Raw genomic sequence first — 26,719 nt, forward strand, 5'->3', positions numbered from 1 at the left:
TGGCCTTTCAAGGAGGGTAGAAGAAATGACTAAGAGCCAATGAAAGTGCTTTGCATGAGGAGAAACAGACTGAGGTTAGCACCCACAGTTTATGCTGATTAAAGACAATGTGAACTCAGTCCTTCTCAATAAATCTTTATTTCATACACATAAAAATCTGAGTTGTAGAAGCAGCTCCTGACTAGATATTAAAACTGGTTATCCCTGATTGGTGAGATCAAGGAAGAATTATATATTTATACTTGGCTCTAACTCTATAGCTTGTCTATATGAGAGGATGGGGGAGAGGGAGGGAGAAAGGGAGGGATGTGGCAATTCTATTTTTGCCACAGGGATCTTTCTCTCAAAGAATATGTGCTTCTCTAAAGGTAACCTGCAGGGCCTGGGAACTGTCCTGGACATGCAAGTACAGAAAAGGGTTTTTTTGGCCAGGGGCAGGGGTAGGGAAAGGCCGGGCAAACTCCTTCCTGTCCTGCAGGTACCCACCTATCTTTGTTCGCCCAAAGCAGGAGCAGTGGGCTGCTGTCCTCCCCCTCCCCTCCCCTTCCCTCCCCCCACCCCTTCCCTGACAGCAGAGGACCAGACCACCTAGGTGATGTCGAAACCCTTTGAGGTGCACCAGGTGCAGAAGACCTACAACCCCGAGGGCTGCATCTTATCTGCTGGGTTACCCTTGGAAAACCAGATGTCTTTGGAGCCCTGGAAGCTCCTGACTTCAGGAAAACAAAGCATATTTACTATCTGAGAGGAGGGTTGGTGGTGTGGTAGTGTTGGTGAACTTTTCCAGAGCCTCCCACTTCTGAGATCATGCTGCACACACGCAATGCCCCATAACCGGCTGTTTCTAGTTAATAACAATGTGAGCAGCACCACTATGACAGCAAACATTCAGCATTCGTTTTGATGGACAGCTACATTTCAAACGTGCTTCGGTTTACTTCTATAGCAAGTCCGTGACCATGCTTTTATAAATTAAGCTGCTTTGGAAGTCCCATGTATCTAAATCTTTGTTCACATCCAATATAGTTACCTTAACATAAAGTTCTAGAAGTAGAAATGTTGGGTCACAGGATGTTTTAAGGCTTATGTATTTGGATTTATTAATCCTTTTCTTTACATTTTCTGGATCCCTCTCGTGCTTAAAAATGCCTTTGTACTCTTTCAGACCCTAAAAGCTTTCACTCATCTCTGGGGAGACTAAAGACTCTCTTGAGAGCCACTGAAGCAGCCTCACTGAGAGAAGAATTTGGAGAGTTCAATCAGGGCTGGGAACATTCTAGACACAGAAGAACTGAAAGATTTTTGGTGTGGAGAAGGGAAAGACAAAGTCCTTTTTCGGACTGGGAAGCAACACTCTCTTCCAGGCAGGGCGGAGCCTCTACCTGGTCAGAGAGGGCTGCAACCACAGCCCACGTGACACACACATTACTGCGTCTGCCTGTGGGAGTTACCTTGCTTACCTCCGAGGCTTGGGCTTGGCAGGTGGAGACGACTCCGCAGAAGTCGCGTTTAAGTGGCAACGAAAGGTAGGTAGCATTTTCATTCCCTTTCTGATTCTCCACCAGGCTCTCAGCTGTGTCACAGCTGGTGTGTGAATAGATGTTAATGAGTGTGAGCCAGCGGGATTCGGGTGGGTGGGTGCAGCGCGATACTTGGCCTCCCGGGAGGAAGGTCCTTGTGGTCGTCGTCTTTCTCTCTACAGGCATCGTGGCTATGGCCCTTTGCGGTGGGGCGGAGCAAGGGAGAACGGTGGGCCACAGAGGGGAGAGGGGCAGTTGAAAGCAGAGCGAGTCTTGGGGCCATTACTTGAGGTATCTGAGCCTTGGATGCACCAGAACTGCAGACAGACCACACATCCGGGACTCTTTGGTCCGTGGGGGGGGGGGGGGGGGCGGGGAAAGCAGCCCACGCGGCGCACGCGAGACGCAGTGCGCATGCCCAGGGTTGCGCGCCTTCCCGTCGGCCCTTGTGCAGTTTGCGTGCGTAGCCGTTGAAGGTTGCGTCTTGGCATCTCCGTTCTTTCTGCCTGGCTGAGACTCACCGGTAGGTCCACAGATCTGTCCTGCCTGGAGTTTAAGTGTGCGTGCGTGTGAGGGGGAGCCAGTGGGCTTCGGGCGGGTCAGGCGGTGCGATCTGTGGCCTCTGAGGAGGAAGGCCCTCGAGGTCGTCATCCTCGCCACAGGTGTAACGGCCGCCATAGCTCTCGTCCTGGTGGCAGGAAAGGGAGGGCGGTGGGCGGTGGAGGTCAGGGGGGTCAGATGAAGGTAGAGCGAGTCATGGCGGCGTTATTTGCGGTATCTGGGTCCTGGAGGCCCTGGAACTGCAGACAGAGCACAGAATCCGGAGTCGGCAGTGGGAAGCTGGACGTGGCTGTATATTACAAAATCTCTCCATATTGGAGAGTTCGGGAGTGAAACTGAATCTCTTAAGTCGTACTTTTTTTTTTCAATCAAGTACTTGAAGGTCCCTTCTCTGCCAAATTGGCTATGAGAGAAACAAAGGGGTTTGCTGACAGCCTTATTTGATGTTATTGGCAAGCAGGCAGTTATTATTAATTCAAGACTTACTTTGGAAATCTCACCAGATTTAAAAAAGAATTTCCAGTCAGCATGGTAATAGTCCAGTATAGTCTTTTAAAATTACATTCTCCAGTTCACCATTTTCTACTTTCAGTGTGAAATATGAGTGGACGAATAAGATCAAGATCTAGAGGAAGGGGTGATGGTCAAGAGTCTTCCGATACGGTTGAACCTGTGGTTGTGAGTGCTTTAATATCTTACTTCCCTTGGCAGAAATTAATAAAAGAAAATCGAAAAAGTTGTTGAACCAATTTAGATCTGTTGTATAAAGGGCTATCTTGCTGAGAATGGTTGAATGGTTGAAAAATGAATCTCATGACTGAGACATTGAGCAAGTAGACTTATATTCTGGCATTGCCTGGATGTGTATATTGATATGAGCCTGGAAATCGCCTCTGTGACTTCCCTGTTGTGCTTATTAATTAACAAATAACACAGCCCAGAAAAGATGAAAATGGTTTCCAGAATTATTGGTCCTTGCAGATAACTCCTCTCTTAGATTATTTTCTATATAGGAAGAGTAACTTTATTAAGAGTACTTACAGATAAAGATATAGGAAAAGCCTCTTCAGATTGGTGATTAGTTACGTCCATGTAGTATGTATATTTGTGCCTTCTCTTGTTATAGTATTAATAACAATACTTCTTATTTGCACCTACCCTCTCCCAAGGCCCCAAAACTAGGTGGCAAAAAATCTCAACCAAAGGAACCACCAACTGAGAATGTGGATATCGAACCTGGACAAGAGAAAGAAGGAGGAACGTCTGTGGTTCAAGGTGAAGGGGGATGGAGAGACAATTTGCATTTCATTTATGATGTTATACGAGTAATAGGTATGAAGGGTTCCCTGAAAATTGGCTGGAAACCTGTTTGGTAAGGGAAAGGTATAGTTTGCAGCTGACTGCAGTCCCTCTCTGTGATAAGTTTTCCCTCTTTCAGCATTTTACCCACCTATGTTTTAAATTATTTGGCATTCTTGGAAAATACAGTCCTTGCCAAGGCTCTAAATTAGCAAATCAAAGGAAGCAACATTAAATGTAGACAAAATTATACACTATTTTTCTAGTTAAACTTGATCTTTTTGGAATGTTGTTTTCAGGGTTAAGTCATGGCATCAAAAGTTTGAGCAAACCTAGGTATATTCTGGTTAGCTCTTAGATTGTAATTTAAAAATTTTTTCATAATGCAGAGAAATAAAAAATGAAATCCTTTCCTAGTTGCTATTAAAGTCTTCAATATTTTTGTCTTCCTGAGCCATAATTTAGTTGTTACATATTCTTTTTAACTTTTTACTTAGAAAAGTTTTTAAAAGTACAGAAAAGTTATAAGAAAGCACAGTGTACTTCTGTATCCTCTTTACCTTGATTCAGAAATTGCTAATATTTTGCCATATAGTGTCCTTGCTTTAAGTATTAACATACATATTATTATTGCCAAACCATTTGAGAGTAAATTTCAAATACAACTCTTTACTCTCTAAGTAATTCAATAAGTGTCTCCTAAAAACAAGGGTATTCTCTTACATAACCCAGTACAGTGATCAAATTCAGGAAATTTAACATTGAGAAAACATGATTATCTAATATGTAGTCAGTTGGTCTAGTAATGTTTTTTATAGCATTATTTTTTCCTGATCCAGGATCCAATCCAAGACTACCTGTTGCATTTAGTTATCATCTCTCTTTGGATTCCTTTCACCTGGAAGTGTACCTCAATATTTCTTTGTCTTTCTTTGTCCAAAGGATTGACATCTTTTGGAGTCCAAACCAGGTGTTTTGTAAAATGTTCTTCAGTTTGGGTTTGTCTCATCTTGCTATTTTTAAAGACTTTTTTTTCACTCATTTATTGAGGCCTGCTTGGTGGCAGGTAATGTACTAGGTGCTAAGGATGTAAATACAAATGAGAATGATTTCTGAGTTCACAATTTCTATCTTGAGCTTCTCGTCAGAGAAATTCACGTAAACAAATGGCTGATCTGATGAGATAATTGCAATAATAAACGTGTATGTAGGTTACAAATGTGACAACTAAGTTTGTTTTAAACAGTTTTAGAAAAAAACGTGCTTCATAGAGGAGGTAATATATGAGAAACACAACTTCATTTTCTAGCAAAAAACTCTTTAGTGCTCATTGCATTCTTATGCATCACATTTATTATAATACTAACCTACAGTGCTTTATTTAATAACATTAATTTATGGTTTACCACTTATAGTAATAACTCTCTATTTACATCAACCTGAATTGGAAGGTGCAAGCCAGGAAATGGGTCTGGAAAAGACTGGGGGTGAGCACGGAGATGGCCCTGATGTGAAGGGGAAGATTCCACCTAATCTAGTGCCTGCTAAAATTCCAGAAGCAGGTATGTTATCTATTAAGAATGCAAGTCATGGAGTAGTTGTTTTCTACAATATTTTTATACTTTAGTAGCAAATCGCACACACACAGATTATTTGAAAGGTAGTTCAGACACCAAATGCTTGATTCAAAGACAGTATCAGGAAGAAATAAATTGTCAAGTCCATGTTGTTGAATTATAAAACATGAAAGTATTATTACTTTGGAGTAGAAGTCCTTTAAAACCCAAGGCAAATGATCAAATACTTTTTAAAGTATATAAATTAACGTACCCCAGTGCTAATTGGATATCTAAACAATACAATAATATTGATGTTTTGTTTTTTAATTTGCCAGAACTGTTTCTCAAAAATCACTACCTTTTAGATGCCAAAAAATAATATGGATCTGTATGTTTTGGCTTTTCCAGGTTGGTTTGTTGTTGTTGTTTTTGAAATTGTGAGCCAGGCTGAGAAATGGTAGTATTTCTCCTCACATTTTAATGTCATATATGATGGTCGTGGCTTAAAACTAGTGTGACCATGTAATTTTTATCATCCAAACTGGGATACTTTTGAGAGTTAAAGGGAGTGCCACTACTGCTTACTCCAGGACAACAAGTGTGGATGGAACAAATGCCACCTTTCTATATATAGGCCATATAAAGGTTAAGCTGGATCATTGAAGTACTTTTGCACAAAAGAGACAAACCAAATGGAATGCTGTTCTTTGTCTTCTCTTTGAACAGTTCCAAGTATGACATTATTATTTCAACTAATATATGTAATTAAAAGGATACTTAAAGTCGATGCATTTGAATAACACTGGATTTGCTTGCTTGTTTTACTTCTTGGAGTTTTTGTTAGGTTGATTTTATTTTAACTGAAATCACTGGCAGTTTTTGTTCTCTACTTAAATTATCTTTAAATAGGCTCATAGGATTTAATTTGTTCTGGGCTTGAGAAATCTATGTTTCTTCATACCACCAAAAAGAATGATGCATTAAAAAATTAGTGCTTATATGCCTGAAAATGTACATGTAGCATAGAAGCCTGTGCAGTTGTTAGGGTTCTGGTTTTAGTTTCATGTTATAAAACCAAAACTGTAGTGTGCTTTGTGTACCTTTTTTATTGTCTAAGTAAAGTTCTGCTAAGTAATGTACAACTGTTATGTTTATGTTTTAGGTGATGGACAGTCATAAGTTAAAAAGAAGACAAGCTGAAGCCATAAATGCTGTTGTTATATTGATAATTTGGCTTGTTAAATTCTCTCAATAAAGTTTTACAGTTTTCTCGGAAGAAATCATGCACATCTTTGGTTCAGTCTATTCCTAGGAACTTGATAACTATTGTAAGTGGTATCTCAAAAGACTCTTCATGTTATGTTTAGAGCTGGTCTGTAGAAGTGCTATTTATTTTTGTATAATGATTTTATGTCTGGCAACTTTGCTAAACTTATACTAACAGTTTATGTCTACATTCTTTTGGATTTTCTACATACCCAATCATACTGTATGCAAATAATGACAGTTTTGTTTCTTCCTTTTAAATCTTTCTACCTTTTGTTGCCTTACCTTATGACACTGGCTGGATGGACCCTTGCAGTACAGTGTTGAATAGAAGCGATGACAGTAGACATCTTTGTCATATTCCTGACCTCAAAGGGAAAACTTTCAACATTTCACTATGATGTATACTACAGGTTTTTATTAGATCTCTTCTATTAGATTAAGGAAGTTCTTTTTATTCCTAGTTTGCTAAGAGTACTTACCATGAATATTTGTTGAATTTTGTCAAACGCTCATTCCTCATCTATTGAGGCGATCGTACGATGTTTCTCCATTAATCTGTTAATGTGGCATTCCTAGGAAAAAAACCCCAATTTGAGTCATAATATATTGTCCTTTTTCTGTATTGTTGGATTCCTTTTCCTAATGTTTTGTTTAGGATTTTTGTATCTTTGTTTATGAGTTAGATTGGCCCATAATTTTTTAATGTACTCTCCATATTGTTTTTTTAAATTAATTAATTTATTTATTTGGCTGTGCCGGGTCTTAGTTGTGGCACGCGGGATCTTTAGTTGCAGCATGCAGTATTTATTTCCCTGACCAGGGATCAAACCCGGGCCCCCTGCATTGGGAGCACAGAGTCTTAAGCACTGGACTAGCAGGGAAGTCCCTCCATATTGAGTTTTGATATCAAGGGTTATTCTAGCTTTATAAAGTGAGTTGATGTAGATAGCTTCTTTTTCTATTTCCTAGTAGAATTCATGTAACATTGGAAATATTTCTTAAATGTTTGATAGAATTTGTCAGTGAGGCCATCTGGGCATGGAGTTCTCTTTTTAGGACAGTTTTTAATTAATGAATCGATATCTTATTTTCTATTCTTCAGTCAGTTTGGGTAAGTTTTATTTTTATAGGATTTGGGCTATGTTATCTAAATTTTCATTACACGAAGTTGTCCATAATATCCTCTCATTATCCTCTTAATGTCTGCAGAATCTGTAATGATACTGCCATTTTCATTCTTAGTACTGATAAATTGTGCCTTCTCTCTTGCATTTTAAATCAGCCTCACCAGAGGTTTACTGATTTTTTTTCTAGTCTTTTCAAAATAAAACCAAGTTTTGGCTATGTTGACCCTATTCTGTTTCATTTGTCACCTTTATTATTTCTTTTCTTCTTTCTCTATTTAATCTGCTGTTCTTTTTCTAACTCCTTAAGATGTTTGGCTCATTAATTTTCAGCCTTTTAAAGATATACTTTGAAATTATAATATTCTCTCTAAATAGGGCTTTAGCTTCATCTCACAAGTTTTGATATGTAGTATTTTTGTTACTCAACTCAAAGTATGTTCTAATTTTCATTCTGATTTCTTTGGACTTTGGATTACTTCTAAGTGTATTTCTTAACTTTTAAACATTTGAGCACTTTCTAACTTTTTGTTATGCAGCACAAATAACTGATATAACTGTTTAGAAGAGATACAGCTAAAACATAAGAATTCAGAAAAGTTGAAAATAAAAGGATGGGCAAATGATATTCTACACAGAATAACTAAAAATAGGCTTTGAGATAAATAGGCATTTGTAGAAATAAGGGATACCTCATATAGAAAAATTGAAGTTATCAGGAAGATTTAACAGTTTTAAATATGAACCTAATAGCATGGCTTCAAAATGTGATGGAAAAATTGGCAAAACCACAAGGAGATATCAGTAAGGATATGTAAGATTTATATGTCATAATTAACAATTTCTATCTAATGGAAATATATAAAACTCTATTCAACAGCATATTCAATACATACTCCTTTCAGTGCAATTATGTGTGAGAGGATATACACTGTACTTCAGTTCTTTGGAGTTTGTTGAGATGTGTTTTATGACCCAGCATATGGTCAATTTTTGTAAAAAATTCCATATGTGCTTGAAAAGAATGTGTATTCAGTTGTTGAATGTGAGTGGTGTACTCTGCCTAACTTCATGTTCCTATCCTGCTCCTACACCTCACAAGATTTTAGTGCTGTGGTCCCCTTGCCCTGACAAGGCAAGGAACCCTTGGGCAGTGGCTCAAGTCTTGCTGCCTTCCTCAGCCTCCACTTGGCCTATAGGAAACAAGTTCATTCTTGCCATACCCACATAGTGGTAGTAGAGCATGTTCCTAGGCTGTGGTTTCTTTTCTCCCAGCAGTCACTGGCAGCTCTACAAAGCCTTTCTCTCTGAAACTTCTCTAGGCAAAAACCAGGTTCCGTTTTCCAGGGGATATACTTCAAGCTCTAAAAACTTGGTCATCACATTTCATTCTGGTTGCAGCACTAGAATGGGTTTCTGATTTTCTACAAGTCAGTGAACATACAGCTGGTGGGATGCCAGCCTTCCCTTTTAAATATATTTCAAATGTCTTTCAGTGTATCTCTTGGATCCCAATTCATTTGGTTTCAAATGGGGTGGGTAATTTACCCTCCCTCCAACTTAGTGTAGAGAGGATTCATTTCACATCAGCCCTCACTAAGTTGACAATTCACAATTTAGGTATTTTATTTCAACAAATGCCTGTTTGTTTAAGGAATTTTCAAACTTCCACTCATCTTGTCTTTATGTAGACTGGCTAGGCTAGCAAGGTGAGGAGATGTATTATCTCCTGCTCTTTAAAATGTGTTACTTATTGCCTATTGTCTTGTCCTGTTGTCAGTAGGCATTTGGATATAATGAATTTAGTAACTTTGAAATTCATTAAGGTTATAGATAGCATTTGAAGCTATGAGTCCACAGGAACTCATCTAGGGAGAGATTACATAGAATAGAGCCACGGGCAGGGCCTTGGAGCACTCTACAAAAGGTAGAAACTACAACGAAAAGGAGTGAGAAAAAGGACCGCCAGAGAGGTAGGAAGAAACTAGGTGGGGTATCAAAATCTAAAGGAAATAAAGTGTTAAAGGGAATAATAAATGGTCAACAATTTGAAATGCTGGTGAGAGGTCATGCAAGAAAGGTATAAGAAGATTTATGGTTAGTTTGGCAAGACATCACCAGAGACCTTGATAAGAGCCATTTTAGTGGGAGTTATAGAGAGAAAAGCCTGACTGAAGAGGATTAAGTGAGAATGGGAGGTGAGCAAGTGGAGATAGTAATTATAGGAATGTATTCTTTATTGAGGTACAGTTGATGTAAAATGTAAGTTTGAGGTGTACAACATAGTGATTGACGATTTTTAAAGGTTATACTCTGTTTATAGTTATAAAATATTGGCTATATTCCCTGTGCTATACAATATATCCTTGTAGCTTATTTATCTTATACATAGTAATCGGCATCTTTTAATCTCCTACCCCTATCTTGCCCCTTCCCACTTCCCTCTCCCCACGGATAACCATTAGTTCTCTGTGTGAGTCTGTTTCTGTCTTGTTATATTCACTAGTTTGTTGTATTTTTTAGATTCCAGCTATAAGTGATATCATACAGCATTTGCCTTTCTCTGACTTATTTCACTAAGAATAATACCCTCCAAGTCCATCCATGTTGCTGCAAATGACATTATGTCATTCTTTTTTTATGGCTGAGTAATATTCCATTGTAATTGTATACCACATCTTCTTTATCCATTCATCTGTTGATGGACACTTAGTTTGCTTCTGTATCTTAGCTATTGTAAATAATACTACTATAAACATTGGGGTGCATGTGTCTTTTCTAATTAGTGTTTTCATTTTTCTCTGTTAAATACCCAAGAGTAGGATTGCTGGATCATATGGTAGGTCTATTTTTAGTTTTTTGAGGAACCTCTGTACTGTTTTCCATAATGGCTGCACCAATTTACATTCTCACCAACAGTGAAAGAGGGTTCCCTTTTCTCCACATCCTTGCCAACATTTGTTATTTGTGGTCTTTTTGATGATAGTCATTCTGATAGGTGTGAGTTAATAGCTCATTGTTTTGATTTACATTTCTCTAATAATTAGTGATGTTGAGCATCTTTTCATGTGCCTGTTACAAATCTGTAGGTCTTCTTTGGAGAAATGTCTATTTAGATCTTCTCATTTTTTAATTGGGTTATTTCTTTTTTTGTTGTTTTGTTTTGTTTTGTTTTTGCGGTATGTGGGCCTCTCATTGTTGCGGCCTCTCCCGTTGCGAAGCACAGGCTCCGGACGCGCAGGCTCAGCAGCCATGGCTCACGGGCCCAGCCGCTCCGCGGCATGTGGGATCTTCCCAGACCGGGGCACGAACCCGTGTCCCCTGCATCGGCAGGCGGACTCTCAACCACTGCGCCACCAGGGAAGCCCGGGTTATTTCTTTTTTTTAATGTTGAGTTGTATAAGCTGTTTATATATTTTGGATATTAATTCCTTATCAGTCATCTCATTTGCAAATATTTTCTCCGATTCAGTAGGGTGTCTTTTGGTTTTGTTGATGTTGTAGAAATGTATTTTGAGGAGCTTTGATGGTAAAGAAGAAGGAAATGGAAGTTTAGCTGGCAGGCCAGCACAAGGTCAAGGGGGGATTATTTTTTTGTAGAATGATATTAAAGCATGTTTGTGTGCTGGTGAGAATGGTCCAGTAGAGGATGGAAGGATAAGGCCATAAGGGAGGGATCCAAGCACGATTGGAGGGGTTGGCTTTGGATAGGAACAGGACACCTTTCCACAGTAACATGAAGGCTATGTAAATTTCTTAGAGTGGAGGAATGGGTAAGATTAGAAAGCAGACAGGAGGACTTCTACTTTTTCCTTTATACCCTGTTATGAGTTTTGAATTTTGACCGTGGTTATATTTGCTTTTCTAAAGTAATAAAGATCTTTTATTAAATTTAAAATATTTTCAGAGAGAAGCTTGTGGTCACTTACTTTGCAGCCATCTTGTGTTCTGAGGTGCACATGAACCCCTATCAGGGGAAGTAGGAGCTCTCATTTGATTCCCCTCCTTGGCCAGGGTACAGCCAGGCCTGAAGACATTCTGCCAGGGTCACATTAAGATCCTTAGAGGCTCTGAGGCTCAGAAAGATTATGGAGTGCTTTCATTTACACTTGCCATGTATCAATACATTTCATGATAAAAATTGGTGGTAAAGTTTTTATATTTCCCCCATGATGCTGATTCTGCTGTTTCTTTGAATATCAAATTCAAGTATCAAATGTTTCTAACAATCTCCTCATTGCTGGGAGCCCCCTTCCTTCTGGTGAGCTAAACACTTGCTTAGTTGGTTTTTAGGGTAACCTAGCACTGATACTGGTCCTTTCTTCAGGTTTTTACCCCTCCCAGTCCATCACCACGCACTGGATTGCTGTAAGGTACAAGGAAACCTAATATCACCTGGATGCTATGCTCAATTTCCGTATCTGTCCTCTGGGGGCAGGAGAGAAATGCCAGATGGATGGGAAGAGTCCATTAAACTGGTGCCTCATGAAAGCAGGGAACCAATTTTAGTATTTCATTGCAGGCCACAAAGGGCAGGCATTTGTTGGAAAGATGCTGGGGTGCTTCAAGAAATTGAAGCAAGAGTAGGCTTAGGAAGGGGAGGCACCAGGGAAGCTCTTGGGACCTCAGCTGTGGTGGTTCTGTCCCTCTTGACCTGGTGTGTGAAACAAAACCCCAGAGCATGGAGGATATGGCACCCCCTGTCTGTCTACCTCACCTGAGGGGTGGCAACCCTCCTGGCACTCTGGGAGTGCCAGTACAGAGGCAACCTGATGGGGACCAGGCATCCTATCCTCCTCAGGGGCTCCTGATTCCCGACAACCACCTCCTGCTGCTGACCCCAGGAGGCTTAGGCACATCCCCCTACCTGGAGGAAGGGGCCAGGTGGAGGGGTGATATCCCCCGCTAACCAGAGAGAACTCTGCCACAATGTAATCAGGCAGCACAGCCCCACGGGCCAGGCAGTGCAGTGTGTACCGGGCCAAGGCCAGCTTTCACCAGGACTCAGGGGCCAGACTCTTCCTGGAACACAGTCTCCCTGACTCTCGAGCACAGGCTATCTGCTTCTCCTGAGCCTGGTGCTGACGCCTGCCCTGGGCTGCACTCCCCGGGACCAGCACCTGCGGTCGCTTCCCAACATCCCCCAGCTGCCCAAGACCTAAGCCGCTTGTTCTGGGCTCAGTCTTCGTGGGCCCCTTGGTGCTGCTGCCCACCGCCAGCAGCTCTCAGCGCAGCAGCGCCTCCCAGACGCGTGGCCGCCCACTCCCCGCACCGGTAGCTCCACGGATAGAAGCTGCTTTCCCGCCCCTCCCACCTGCTGCCCGACCCGGGTCTCTGCTAGGGCTTGAGGGTCTTGGGACAGTGTCCTGTAGTTCAGGCCCCTCTCTCAGCTGTAGGGGAGATGCCAGCAGCAGGCATGGCCTTGTTGTGCCTTGTTCCTCCCACTGCTCCCGGGGCGGCTCAGCGTCTGCTGGGCCAAAAGGCCGGCTGCCAAAGCCTCAGCCCACCCTTGGCCTTGGGAGCCCGAGGAAAAGGTGAAGAGGAGGCGAGCAGCAGGCACAGACTGTGCAGGGCTCCGATAAGATGGGCGTGGGACATGCCTCTTCGGGCCCGGTGGCCTTGGGAGCTCTACCCCCCTGCATCTGGGGTCCAGGCCTGTCCCAGAATGGAGCTGGGGCTTCATCCTTATGGGGCAGAGCAGAACCTGGGGTGGGCGGGGAGCCTGGGACAGGGATGGGGACACGCTCAGTCTCAAAGATGATGGCCTATCACAGCTTCTGCCAGCGCTCCTCAGGACCCGGCCTCTGGGGGGCCATTGCCCAGCCCCAGGGGCGTTTCTGGACTTGGCTACCCTTCCGTCCCTGGCCCCGCAGGGCTGGGGGAGGATACATGGATGAAGAGAAGTACAGGGCAGGAAAATCAGGGTTGTATAAGGGGGCACAAAGCCTGTACTCCCGGAATACCGCATGAGATACAAGGTAATCTCTCCCCAGAAGCCTTTGGTGAAGTGCAGTGGACAGTGCCCTCAATGAGAATCAAAAGAACTGAGTTGGCTTGTGTTTCTACTTAAAAGCTATGTGTCTATCTGTAATATGTAGATGATCCTCTTTGAGTGTCAGCTTTCTTGCCTGTAAACTAGAGATAATTCCTACCTCACAGGGATTCCACAGAGATTAAATGAGATGAAAAATGGCAGTGTGCAAAGGAAAGAGCTAGGCCTGTTCTAAAGGCACAGTGTATGTTGGTTGTATCCAAACGTGAATTTTTCTAGGACCAGGGATAGAGGCCCGACTACACTAGAAGTGAGGGCCAGCCACTTGTGATCCACTCACAGACTTGCCTCACGCCCCATCACATCTCCCCACACCCTGCTGCCTGTCAACTCCCATCCTCTCCAATACTCATTGTCACCTGGGGCTCTAGCACACCAGACCACACTACTTGCTCTCTAGCGCACAGGAGAGTGCAGCCAGTGTCACACCCAAGGTCCTTAGGAACAGTGGCCTCAGCTTGCATCTGATGTCCAGGATGAAGTGCTAAACAGAGATATATGCTGTAGAGCAGTGTGTGGGATATGGTTCCGTGTATGTGTGTGTGCAGGATATACATAAAAATATGCTTGCATATTCATTGTATATGATTATGGAAGAGTACATAATTTTCATTTCTATGTAAATTTATGGACAGGAACACAAGAAACTGTTAACAGTAGTTATCACTAGGCAGTGTAACTGGGGTGGTGAGAGAAGAGGAGAGTTTAAAAATTCTTACCAATCATTATCGTTTGAATATTTTTACTATGAGCATGTGTTACTTTTATAATAAAGAAAACTTTAAATCAAAAGATATAGATGAGAAATTGATCTGTAAATACAGATGATAGAAAACGGATATAGATAAATGATATATAGATAAATAAAAGATGAGCTAGAGGATAGACAGACACACAGACATATCTGCGCACCTGTTTCCTCACATATGAAATGGTACCTATTTCACAGCATTACTGTGAGGGGTAAATTACTAAATGCATTCAACCCCTTGGAACAGTTTCTGGCACACACTAGGTGCTCAATAAATGTTCTCTTTAGTGCAGTAATGATGCGGAGGAAGACAGGGTGGCTGGATGTGATAATCTCTTTTGCCACCTTGTGGTCAGTGTATGCCATGCAGGAATGTCAATGCCAATAAGAAGCATCTTTTCAACCCTTTGGGTAGGTGAGAGTATGAGTTCTGGCCTTAGTGAGGGTGGCGGACCTATGACTTTTAAAATTGAAAAAGAGTATAAACAAACAAACAAACAAGCAACTTTCTAAATAGGTAGCTAGATGAGACTTATTGTCCTCTACTTATTGCTTCCCATTTGGATTCCCAGCCCTGAAAGTGTCAATGAGAAACGGTGCATTGACTGGTTTTCTGTTCGTTTTCAAGCCTCTCTTTATCCATCAGCCTTCTTAGTTGCAAGCGACAGAACCCATTCTGGCTTCTTCAGGTAGAAAAGGGATTTTTAAAAACTGCTATTAGGTAGAGCACAAGGAAATCTCCAACAGGTGAGAGTATCTGGCTTGGGGGCTAGGCAGTCAGAAGTTGGTGCAATTCACCTCCTCTGGGGACAGGTACTGCTGAGGCTGAACCCAGGACTGTGCCACTGGAGCATCTACTACAGTTGCTTGTGAAAACTTGGCATCTCTCAGCCATGCTCTACCATTTCACCAGGCATGGATTCCACTGGATGATTGTCTCCTTACTTGTTTCTCTCTCCTGATCCGAAGTCTTTTTAAAAATATTTTATTGAAGAATAGTTCACTTACAACATTGTGTTAGTTTCTGGTGTACAGCAAAGTGATTCACTTATACATATATGTATTCTTTTTTATATTCTTTTCCATTATGGTTTATCACAGGATATTGAATATAGTTCCCTGTGCTATACAGTAGGACCTTGTTGTTTATCTATTTTATATATAGTAGTTTGCATCTGCTAATCCCAAACTCCCAATCCTTCCCTCTCCCACCCCTCCCCCTTGGCAACCACAAGTCTGTTCTCTATGTCCGTGAGTCTGTTTCTGTTTCTTAGATAAGTTCATTTGTGTCATATTTTAGATTCCACATGTAAGTGATATCATGTGGTATTTGTCTTACACTTTCTGGCTTACTTCACTTAGTATGATAATCTCTAGCTGACCTGAAGTCTTTTGTTTTTTTTTTAAGCTGCATTGGGTTTTTGTTGCTGCGCACGGGCTTTCTCTAGTCATGGTGAGCAGGGGCTACTCTTTGTTGTGGTGTGTGGGCTTCTCATTGCGGTGGCTTCTCTTGTTGCGGAGCATGGGCTCCAGGCACATGGACTTCCGTAGTTGCAGCACTCAGGCTCAGTAGTTGCGACACACGGGCCCTAGAGCATGTGGGCTTCAGTAGTTGCAGCACATGGGAGCAGTAGTTGTGGCGTGGGGGCTCAGTAGTTGTGGCTCGTGGGTCCTAGGGTGTGCAGGCTCAGTAGTTGTGGCACACAGGCTTAGTTGCTCCGTGGCATGTGGGATCTTCCTGGCCCAGGGATCGAACCAGTGTCCCCTGCATCGGCAGATTGATTCTTAACCACTGTGCCACCAGGGAAGTCCTGACCTGAAGTCTTGATGGGGAACATCTGATTGGTGGAGCCCAGGGCTCACACCCCTCCCTCAGCTGACTTCTGGTTTCCACCTTACGGAGGCAGAACTCTTAGTGTGGGGATTCTGCAAGTTTAGAAAGGCTTTTCAGAAGAGGCTGGATAGGGCAGGGGGTGACGCTCTGTCCCTAGGGAGAGGATATTGAGTGTATGTACTTCAGAAACCCATGTCCCTTCTTGTCTAGCAACAGGTTCTAGATATGGTCCAGGCACTACCAGGAATTTAGGTCTGCCTGAGGCTGTGGTCAGAGTCCATACTGATTATCCAGGGGGCAGACCATGGTGAGACCAGATGGGATGGTTCTTTTAGACTGGGCCCTCCATGGGGGCAGGGAGCCTGGTTTACCACTGTATCCCTAGCAGCTAGCTCAGTGCTTCCATACATGATTAAAGGAACGATGCAATGAAGGAACAAATTAAGCTGGCCACTTTCCTTATGAGTTGTATATTTTCAGTGACTCTTAGGACTCTTAATCTCAGCAGAGGCCTGAAAGATGCTGTCTTGGGGATGTCTTGTTAGATAAGGGAGATCCAGAGAGAGGTAGTCACTCACACCAAACTGCAGATTCACATAAGGTTTCTGATTCCCCTCCAGGAGGGTTCTGCCCAAGCAGACACATTCAGTGTCTCCATTCAGAGGGAAAGGACAACCAAGTGTGTGCCACCAGATTTTACTGTCCAACTAGGTACTTTCTTGAAAAAATTCTGCTCTCAGAACATATTTCCATGGAGGCTGGCAAACCCAGGTATTGAGGTTCACTTTTTTCCATATATCAATTGTCCAGCCTCACTTGTTGAAGGGATTATTCTTTTTTAATTGAATTTCTTTGGCACCCTTGTGAAAAATTAGTTGAATAAATGGGAGTTGATTCCTTAAAAAAAACATATTTCCAGGAGGAATGTATGCAGTATGCAGTGGAATTGCTCAAGTTGGCTGGGTCTGAAGGCCTGTTGGAATTGAACTTTGACATCCAGTGCTAGGCTTAGCCAGTGGCTTCAAATGGGATTTGCTCTACTCATCACTGAGTGGTGAGTCCCCATCTCTGGTTGAGACTGTTGAAAGGCACAGGCCAGCAGAGGGAGCAGGTGTGCCTCTGCTGTGGTGGATCATAGCCCTTCCTGTTTGGACCCCCACCCCCCCACCCTTTGCTCTGGAAAATACCACTGTTGCTCGGCAACAGAGAAACCAGTCGTGCAGGGCCCCTGCCTCTACCAGTCACCAGCCCTGAGTGAGACATGGAATGTAAAGACCTGCCTTCAGATCCCATCTTCTATAGCCCTTTGGAACTTCCTGGCCACTCAAAATGCCACCTGTCATCCCTCATCATTTTGGGGGTCCCCAAGACCATCCACACATTCAGTGGACTCACTAGAAGGATTCGAGGGACTCAGTATATAATTGTCCTCACAGCTAAGATTTATTACAGCAACAGGATCTACAATAAGATCAGCAAGGACAAAAAGACACAGGTAGGGTCTGGAGGCTTCCTTCCTTCCTTCCTTCTGCTCTCTTCCTCCTGTGAGGGGGCACATCAAGTCCACTCTTCCCCAGGAATGAAAACACACAATATGTGGGCAATGTTTTTGCCCAAGGAAGCTCACTCAGTGTCCAAGAGTTTTTTTTTGGGGGGTGGGGTGGGGGGGAGATGGTCACTGGACACCCTCTGCCTAGCACGTACCAACATTCCAGACTCTTAGAAAAAAAGCAGGTGTTCGGCATAAATGACTCTGTACAACCAGGTTAAGCACAGAGAACTACACTTATCAATTAGGGAACGGATAGGGTGCTGTGTTAATTTTCTATTGCTGCTGTGACAAATTTTCACACACTTAGAAGTTTTAACTATACAAATTTATTCTCTTAGAGTTCTGTAGGTCAGAAGTCCAGTACAGGTCTCACCAGGCTAAATTCCAGGTGTCAGCAGGGCTGCATTCCTTTCAGAGGCCCTAGAGGAGGGTCTGTTTCCTGCTTACTCAGGTTGTTGGCAGAATTCAGTTCAGAGGTCCCTGTTTTCTTGCAGGCTATAACCTGAGGGCTGTTCCCAGCTTCTAGAGGCCACCACATTCCTTGGCTTATGGCCCCTTTCTCCATCTTAGAAGCCAGAACAGTGAGTCAAATCCTTCTCAAGGCACATCTTTCTGACCCCTCTTCCATCATCTCATCTCTCTGGCCACAACTGGGAAAGTTTCTCCACTCTTAAAGACTCACGTGATTAGATTAGATTAGGCTCACCCAGATAATCTGGGATCATCTCCTCATCTCAGACCCCTTAACTTTAATCACATCTGCAAAATCCCATTGCCATATATGTTGAATATGTTGCCAAGTAACATATTCACAGGTTCCAGGGACGTGGACATCTTTAGGCAGATAGTATTCTGCCTTCAACTGCCAAGTTCCCAGATGCCAGCCAACGGCCAACCTCGAAAGCAGGCCTTTCTAAAGACAACTCAAGGTTGTCTAAAGTTAATTCAAGGTCTCAGGTCTGCTGTATTAACTACTTTCTTCACACCCATGCATACAAAAAGAAGGTGACATTATGAGCGATAGGTGACACCACCTTCCAGTAGTGTGTGGCCCCTCTAGTGCTTGTAATGTCTTGGACTTCGCAGACAACTGGTCCCAGGGTCCAGTGCACAAAGAGGCCCTTATGCTCCAGACACACTCTAACCTTGAGGCTGCACAGGCTGTCTCCTTCCCCACCCCTCCAACTCTGAGAGGAGTCAAGGTCAAAGAAACTGTTAGGCTGTGGTGATTATTAGCATTGGGCTTGGCAGAAAGTAGATTCCAGTTTAAATTCTTAGCTATGTACCAAAAGCAAGTTACTTATTTCTCTGTGATTTTCATTTCTTCATCTGCTTATAGGCATAACAACACTGTCTTACAGATTTAAATGAGAGAATGCACATAACCCATGTGGAAGACAATACCTTCCAGATCATAATGGCTAGTGGGCTAGGAGATAGGACATCCAGTGGGGGCAAAACAAGATTAAAATCTCCTGTTTCCACATGGAGCTTCCTCTTGGGGGAGAAATAAAATAGGTAGAGGATCACTTTTAGAATTTACCTTGGTCTTTTTTTTTCCTTTTGAGCCCTATCTCTTTACTGACAAACTTATTTCTCTTTCTTTCTGTGAAAGTGTGACATTGTGAATTATTAACCTTTGTTTTTCCCCCTCAGCTCCAGCTTGCCCTTGTCCTCCCGGCCCTGCCTCAGACTCGGCACGTCCAAGGCTTCTGCCCCAGGGTAGAGTTATTTTAGCAGAAATGCAAATAGACTCAAAGAGCCCAAGATCAGCTTTTGAGTTTCAGAAGAGATTTCAGAAAATTTACGCAGAGGAAATAGGACTGTAAGAAAGGCTTTTTGAGTCCTGAGATCTTAGGTCTTCTGAATACTAAGAGATAAGGACCCGGGCTATCTACAGGCATAGAAGAATATGTGGTCTGTCCAAAGGCTTCCAGCCATCCCAGACTAGATAAAAATCCCACACACTGAAGGGAGGGCTGAGAGGGAGGCAGGGAGATACTGATGACATCCAAGGTCAGGGGACTCCATCCCCCACCCCATTGCAGACTCCACTGAAGCCTTAAGGAGAAGCAGATTGATCTCTCTCTCTCTCTCTCTCTCTCTCTCTCTCTCTCTCTCTCTGTCTTTTCCTACCCCCTCACCCCCACAGGATTTGGGTTCCTTCTCATCTGCAAATATCACAATCACATGACCTGGAGTACCAGAAAGGCCACTCAATTAGCTTTTAGTCTGGGCCTTAGGACTGAGAGGGGAAAAGAGTCTGTGGAGAGTTTGCCTGGTGTGGGTCCTCAGCAAACCACTTTAGGTCCTCTGAGAAAAAGATACACTGCCCTACTGGTGTAGTAGTCACTATCATATCAAGTAAAGACTCCGTTCCTTGGGCTTCCCTGGTGGCGCAGTGGTTGAGAGTCTGCCTGCCGATGTAGGGGAAACGGGTTCGTGCCTCGGTCCAGGAGGATCCCACATGCCGCGGAGCGGCTGGGTCCGTGGGCCACGGCTGCTGAGCCTGCGCGTCTGGAGCCTGTGCTCTGCAACGGGAGAGGCCACAGCAGTGAGGGGCCCACGTACCACAAAAAAAAAAAAAAAGACTCCATTCCTCCCATTACGGGAACAGTCATGAGGTTTCCTGACAGCACGGAGACAATGTCCAGGTCACAACAGGTGAACAAAACACATCCAGGCAGAGACAGAGCCAGTGGCTCTGGGGTTAGTTGTTCACAGAAAGATGTCAGGTTCCTACATTTCTGGTGGATACGTGCCTAGCAAGGCGGTGCGCAAAAGGTGATATCAGGATGGAATTTTGAGGCACCAAAATTGGGGCAGATTGAAATTATGAACAACTCAGTGATGTCCAATCCATTCTGCCTGCAACTGCTAACCCTCTCTGTGGCTTCTAGCTAACAACCCTCTGAATTTTGGGTAGGCTTCATGTAAGCACTGAAGAAAAGAAATAAAAAGACCCTGAGAGCACTGTGTAGCGTGGAGAAAAACAAATGAATATTTTTCTTCCAGCTGGATTGCATGGATGTACATCAGCGGGAACCATGAGTCCCACTGAATTACAGGTAAACTGTGGTGTATAAGTTGATTTTTGTGCATTTTTCAAGGAAGAGGGGCAGTGGATGTGATCAGATTCTCAGAGGGTTCTGAGACTTACGACATTTTTGCAGGAGGGTGTCCTGGATCTGTGCTTTATTATCCGTGCACCCTATGAAAACTCATTTACAAACCACATGCCATGCTTTCCCTGCCTGTGGAGTGGGAAAAACAATACCAAGCACACAGAGTTATTGTGAGGAATTAATTAGAAGGTGCTTTGTAAATAAATTGATTTTTAAATGAGGGGTATTCATGTATTAGCCCTCTTTACCACCCCAAAATGAATAACCCTATTAAATAATGGGCAATTGATTGAGATTTTCTATATCAGAGATACACATTTTTTAAAAATGTATGTGTACGCAGTTTATATGTGACATAGTGATGTGATTAATCCTATATTTTTTCAAGGAATAGTTTTCATAGATTATTTGGTATCGTGTGCTCTAAAAATAATAATGATGATGATGATGATGATGATAATTCCTTGTACTTGCATAGCTAGTAGTCTTCTCATTTATCTCATCAGTTGTTGACAAAGCCCTCCTCTTACTCTTGTAAATGAAATGAGGCTATTGCTGGGTCCGCAGTGTTTGGTTGCCATGGTTTGAGTTCGTTTCATAAGCTGTTGCTTGGCAATACCACGCGTCAGCTGGCTCTTTTTCCTTAGCACTCTCACCACACACTGTCTGAAGTATAATGAGACTGAGCCTGGGCAAAGCAGGATAACGGTCCCCAAACACTTTCTATCTTCCCCCACAGCGCTGTTATCATGATGTCTGATAAATGTGTCGAGAGCGGAGCAAGGAAGTGGTTACAAAACATGGGATTTACAGTCATGCAGACCTGGGTTCAATTTCAGGCTCGGGATTTGGCTCGATGTATCCTTTAGCTATTCACTTAGAGAAGCTGATCTGAGTCTCAGTTTCCCCATGGGTAAAATGGGGGATAATTACACCCAGCTCCTACAGTGGTTGTGGGGATTGAGGGAGAAAATCCATGGAAAGCACCTGCACACAGTAAGGGCTCAGTAGGTGTAACCTATACTAATAAGGGCGATGGGAGGTGATGGAACCATAACTTTCCTTGTTCTGCAGTAAAATGCCCTGATGTCATGGTCAGGTTGGATTTTATTTGTACAGTTATGCCCCACTTTTCTTTATGCATAGAGTGAGTGGGCCCACTGCGAATCCATGGAGTAAAACAGGAATTTATAAATAATCAGGATCAAGGAAAAGAACAGGGGGTGTTAGTACCAAAAGGAAAACAAGTAGGGATGCAGCAGACAGAAAATATCAATAGAAGATGCCCACTCCAGGTAGTGGGTGGGTAGGTGCTAGGCATTCAAAGGGGCTTGCATGGGGGAGGCCTGTCTCCTCCCTAGACAAACACATGCCCACAGGCAGTGGTGTACCGGTGAAACAGCTCTCACAGAGAGAAAACCCCTGATTTGTAGCATTAGCCCGATTTCCATGGTGTAAATGCTCCTACTAGGGCTGATTTCAAGCTGCCAACATGATGTCATGAACAGCATGTGGAGTTGCAAAGAGATGCCCGCAGTCCACTCTCAGGAGCCCTTTAGAGGCTGCTCTAGCTCAGAACTAATCCCTTCCCTAAGGGTAGCTTTCCTATTTTGTTCTCATTGCTGGGCATCCCCAATAAGCTCCTGTCTGCTTTTATAGCAGTTTAGGGAAGTCAGTTCTCAAGACTGCTCTTCTGGCCTTCAGTTCTCCCAGACTGGAAGGATATAGCTGAGGAAAGAAACCTCTTGTGCAAGCCCAACCCCCACCTTTATAGGCTGGCTCCTGCGGCCTTTCTGCCCCAGGACCAGGACCCCATGACGTTCCCAGGATCCATAGGAGACTTGGGACCCAGGAATCACCTAGGCAAATGTACTATTTGAGGCAGTGTCTTTTTTCAAGGTTATCTTTGTTTACCTTTTTTTACGTAACCCAACTCAAACATGCTGCCCTGGTCATAGTCTTTCATACTCTTAGTTCTACAATGTATATAACCTTAGTATTTTTATATACATCATCAACCAGTTTTAAAAAGAATCACTTTTTAAATAAATCTGTGCCACTGTACCATTTCTTCATCTAGTAGAACTTCAGGGCAGTTGTCTGATTCTCAGAGCTGGAGTAAACAAACAACTGTGGGGGGTTGGATTCCCCTACAGCCCGATCAGTTTCACGGGTCAGTCATTGATTTTCAGTCACAAGAGTAGGCACATTGACCAGATTTCGGTGAAAATATGTCGTATGTGTTTTACATATGGTCCATAATTTTTATTTCCTCCCCTCTTGATATCTGACAATACCCAGCTGAATGGCTTCTGCAGATCCAGTGCCCCAAAACACAGCATCTCCCCTACAAATCAGCTGAACAATACCAGGATGTTTATGCTGCACAAGTAGCAGAAGAGAAAATTAGATGTAATACCACACGACTTTCTAAGGAGGGTAGGTCTATTAACAGAAGAGGGTTTTTTGGGGGGTGGGGTGGGGAGCTAGGTACAAAGTCATTAACCTTAATATAATTAATGGCCTGTCACAGGGAGTGAGGGGACCTTTCAGTAGTGGGTGGAGTGTACAAGTTTAGAAGGAGAAGCTAAAGGAGACGATAATTTCCCTGAAAGAGCAAGAGGAAAGATCAAGAGGACCTGGGTAAGATCCTCTGAAGGAGAGAATGAAGCCAGGGAAAATGGAAGGGTGTTGGGAGAAGGTGCAGGCAGTGGGGACGAGGGGGAGCTGATCGCTAGAGACTAAAAAGAAAGATGTGAGAGAAGAAATATGTCTAATGGCGACTTGCTAGTTAAATTCTATGGGAGCAACCCCCAACCCCAACATATCTCCCCTTAGGAAATCTTCTACAATTTAATTCTACAAACCTCACTGTTTGATGGGAATGGATTCTTTATGGGGAATATGAACAAAATCTGTTTTGAAGGTTTAGATATGGAGAAAAACAGAGCCTATGGGTCAGGGTAGCAGACATGTGGCTTATAGACACTCTTGTGTGAATGAAGGGATATCTTTGCATGAGAAGACCTAGTGTTCACCACCCACTGGTTAGGCTAGGGTGGAGGATATTTACTGTGCCTAGCTGGAGGACCACAGGCCAGGGAGGCATAGGGAGGACCCAGATGGAGTCTCCTTGAATGCGAGCCTATCTGACCACCTGGAAATGGGCCTGGGCTTCATGATCCCCAAAGATGTACTCAGGAGGGCAAACCCCTGCTGGGGATAGTTTTGCCAGATCCAGAAGAGCAGCTTATCAGCAGGGATAAGCATACATTCTGTCTTAAAAAAACACAAAAGTCAACAATTATTTCATCATCAATGTTTTCCAAATATTTGAAAAATTTATGTATCAAGGAGCTTCAGGACTTTTGATAATTTTTACCTTTCAGCCGTTGTGCCCAATTATTTAAATGTTGGCGAAGAGTGAGGGTGTTATTTTTTATGCACCATGAAAGAGTCTTAAAACTTTTCAAGTCCACTTATACATTTTGGGCCAATTTTCAGATATTAAGAGGGTTTATTTCGAATTTATTTCCAGGAAATTTTGCCTCACTGCCTTTTTATAGAAGTTAACATTTTATCTTCAGCTATGATTGATTTAGAAGCTAATTATTTGAAAAGGAATAAGGCGTGTGTGGTTGAGATGGCTCAGTGGCCACCTAAGATTCATGCTCTCTTTCTATGGCAATGGAACTGTGGCTAAGAGCCGCTGCCCAGTCGGGGATACAGTTTTCAGGGCCCCCATCCCCCTACTCCATCCAGGTGACTAGTACTTGCTAGTAGAATATGAGTAACTGCATGGCCAAATAAGGGCCTGTGTGTTCTCCGTGGTCTCTTTCCCCATCTGCTAGCTTAATGGAGGGAACCCTGGGGCCCTAGGGAAGGGTGAGGTCACAGGCTAGAAGGAGGCCACCTCCAGGCAAGAACAACATCACTGGGTTTATGGAGCAAGAATCTAATCTATCGTGTTAAACCACTGAAATTGTTTCAGGGTTTATTTATTACAGTAGCTAGCATTACTTTAACCAGTACAGGGGTTTCTCCAGTCAATCATCAATCTTGTACACAGAGCTTAACCTTGGAATACACTCTGCCTTTCCAAACCCTCTAACTTTGAAATGCATTTCAGAAAGCCATACAAAAATAATGCCTGGGGTGATGGTTGGGGGCTGGGGGTGTTGGTATTCTTTGGTGAGCCCTCAGTCTGAGCTGGCTCAGGTTGTATCAGGGTTGCCTTTCAAGAAATGTCGCAGGCAAGTAAACCCAGGGCTGGGCCCCAAAGGAAGGTGTTTAGGAATTTATCAGTTGGAAAAGACACAATCCTAACAGGCAGGCAGTTAATAGGAGCCTAGGAAATACAATTAAAAGGTAGAAAACTCAGAGTATAGGTGAAACAGGGGTATCAGCCTAGGCAAGTAAAGCTTAAAAATACAGAAGAAAGATAAGTAACAGAACAGCTGGGGATGTTATGAATGCAGAGGTGGGGAAGGGCTGGTTAGGGCCTGATTTGGTGGAAGTACCATTTGTATAGTTGTCTGTGTGGCCTAGCACCCTTTGCATACTTTCCTTTGGGCTGCCCAGGGGCCTCCCAATCCATCAAGCCTTTAGCGAACATCAGGAAGCATTGCACATACAAGCATTCTACATAGCAGCATGCCTTCCTCTTTCTCAGATTGATGGGACAATTGATGGATGTGAGGATGCCAAGCAAGCAGAGAGCAGGGCTGGTGAGTAGACAGCCTTGTTCACCCTGAAGGGGCTGAGCAGATTGACCCTTTCAGAGCTTGTGCAGTTCCAGATGGCCCCAAGGAGACAGGCGGAGCCTGCCTGCCCAGCTCCCACATCTCAAGTCCTTGAAGCTTACAAATTTTGCTCTTTTTCTTTTGATGCCCTGCTAAAGTTGATGTGTAGATACCACTCTTCTCCCCTCACATCCTCCCCTTTTTAAAACAATTTATTTATTTATTTGTTTATTTTTGGCTGCATTGGGCCTTCGTTGCTGTGCGCAGGCTTTCTCTAGTTGTGGCAAGCCGGGGTTACTCTTTGTTGCGGTACATGGGCTTTTCATTGCAGTGGTTTCTCCTGTTGTGGAGCACGGGCTCTAGGCGTGCGGGCCTCAGCAGTTGTGGCACGTGGGCTCAGTAGTTGTGGCTCGCAGGCTCTAGAGTGCAGGCTCAGTAGTTGTGGCACATGGGATTAGTTGCTCCGCGGCATGAGGGATCTTCACGGACCAGGGCACAAACCTGTGTCCCCTGCATGCAGGCAGATTCTTAACCACTGCGCCACCAGGGAAACCCCACCTCCTCCCTTTCTGGACTCAGCCTCTGGTGTCAGGGTCCTGAGCAAAAAAGACTGAGACATTTTTCTATTAAGTCAACTTATTCTGAGATGGGAGATACAGTAACTAAAAGAAAATTCCATTGAGGATAAGGAGTTCTAATTGCCCGAGGAAAGGAGTTTCTCCATCCACATGTGATAGACTCTTTGCATCTGGTCAGTAGTCTGGGATCTGTGAGTGATGAAAGAGGCTCTGTACCTGACACGCCTTAATGAAGGTCCCTAAAAATAAGAACAACTTGTGGGAGTGGTTGTCTGAAAGGACACTAGTCTTGATATTCCCAGTAGAGTGTTCCTATCGGAAGAACTTTATTTTTAAAAATTAATTTATTTATTTTTATTGAAGTATAGATGCTGTACAGCATTATATAAGTTACCAGTGTACAATATAGTGATTCACAATTTTTAAAGGTTATACTCCATTTATACTTACTATAAAATGTTGGCTACATTCCCCATGTTGTACAATATATCCTTGTAGATTATTTTATACCTAAGAGTTTATACCTCTTACTCCCCTCCCCCTTCCCTCTCCCCACAGGTAACCACTAGTTTGTTCTCTGTATCTGTGAGTCTGCTTCTTTTTTGTTATAGTCACTAGTTTGTTGTATTTTTTAGGTTCCACATATAACTGATATCATAGAGTATTTGTCTTTCTTTGTCTGACTTATTTCACTTGGCATAATGCCCTCCAATTCCATCCATGTTGTGGCAAATGGCAAAAGTTTGTTCTTTT

The sequence above is a fragment of the Mesoplodon mirus genome (genome assembly GCF_964341445.2).
Source record: "Mesoplodon mirus genome assembly, chromosome: X".
NCBI lineage: Eukaryota > Metazoa > Chordata > Mammalia > Artiodactyla > Ziphiidae > Mesoplodon > Mesoplodon mirus.